The sequence below is a fragment of the Elephantulus edwardii genome, unplaced genomic scaffold (genome assembly GCF_000299155.1).
Source record: "Elephantulus edwardii isolate Elephantulus edwardi_28Jun2011 unplaced genomic scaffold, EleEdw1.0 scaffold00389, whole genome shotgun sequence".
NCBI classification, from domain to species: Eukaryota; Metazoa; Chordata; class Mammalia; order Macroscelidea; family Macroscelididae; genus Elephantulus; species Elephantulus edwardii.
Window position 1 is genome coordinate 376116 of NW_006400139.1, and position 1468 is coordinate 377583.

A 1468-nucleotide genomic window follows, 5' to 3' on the forward strand; every position below is an offset into this window, starting at 1 on the left:
CTATCAACTCATTTCTGTCATGTCAAAACCGACTAATAACATTTGACTACTCATGATTACAGCAGTTTTTCATAAGCTGTAAATTATATAGGAAGAGATTCCCCTTCTTTCTCTTGGGAGTAGTTGGTGGATTCAGAGCACATGTCTTTGGACTGTCAGTGCAGCATCTTCCCCTTAGACCACCAGGGCTATATACTTAATTAATTTTAAAATAATTGAGAAAATCCCATCATTTTCCAGCTTTAGACTGTGAATGAGAATCAACTCTGTGGTTTTTGCGCTACCATATAATTGCACTTCCTGGATTTCATCAACAATAGAAGAAGCAGGAATATATAATTACTTTCATCTTTGGTACACCTAACTGCTAATAATTAAACTAAGACTGTGACAGGTATAGGTACAATTAGACTATAATTTGAGCACTAAAGTACTCAAGGAATTTTTTTATCATTGATATCTACATAGATAATTTAAGTTTTCATTTTATTATCAATTTTGTTGGCAGAAGATGTTTCGAATATTTTCATATTTCTGTATTACAAATGACACAAGCCCTTTTCACCGATCATTATGACTCATTTGGTTCATGACTATCTGGTAAAAAACCGAAAGAGTACCTGGTAAGACACTTTTTCTAAGAAAAAGATCATTCATATGTTAAAAGCAGCATGGTGTTTTAATTCTTTCAGATAATCTAAGCTAGTCACATATTTTAATTCTTTATTTTCAAATTTCTTTAAAAACATTCTGATTTATCCAAGTGAGCAAATATTTTTTACTAAGATCATTGCATGGCTGTAATTTCCACTTAGCAATAATTAATATGGATTGCAATCAGTCATAAAATATAACAGAGAAGGAATCTTTTCCTTTCTGGGCTTGTTATAAATTGTTAGAACTTTGAAGATGCATAGTCTTTATTAAAACCCAGTAAACAGTAAAACGTTTCATTTAACCTACCTGTATAGTTAGATCTGCTGAGATTCCCTCCTAAGTTTGCCCCACCACGCATGCTGGAGTGTTTTACAAGTGCCTGAAAGTCCCTGAAGACCCTCAGACTGGTATGTTTTAGGTTCTAAATCCCTGAACGTGAGGGCTAGTTTTCCCAGATAAAGGTCTGATTCCTCAGGGAAAGAAAGACAAATTGAATGTTCATTAGGCAAGACTCTCCTCAAAATTTCACCCACAAAGTCAAAATGTGCAGATAATGTTGGGATTTGATTAAATGATGGCAGTGAATAATAATAATTATTCTATAATGCTATTTTAACTTTGATTAAAAAAAACTGAGGAAGCATGAATTTCATTCTCTAAAATAAATTGTCCTTTTTTAGTGCAGAGGACATTTCCTTTTTAACTGTGATGCCTAGGAGAAAGTATAACTAGGCTATTCTTTTTTTAAATTTTATTATTATTATTATTACTATTATTATTATTTTCAATGAACATCTACTGAGATTTTGGA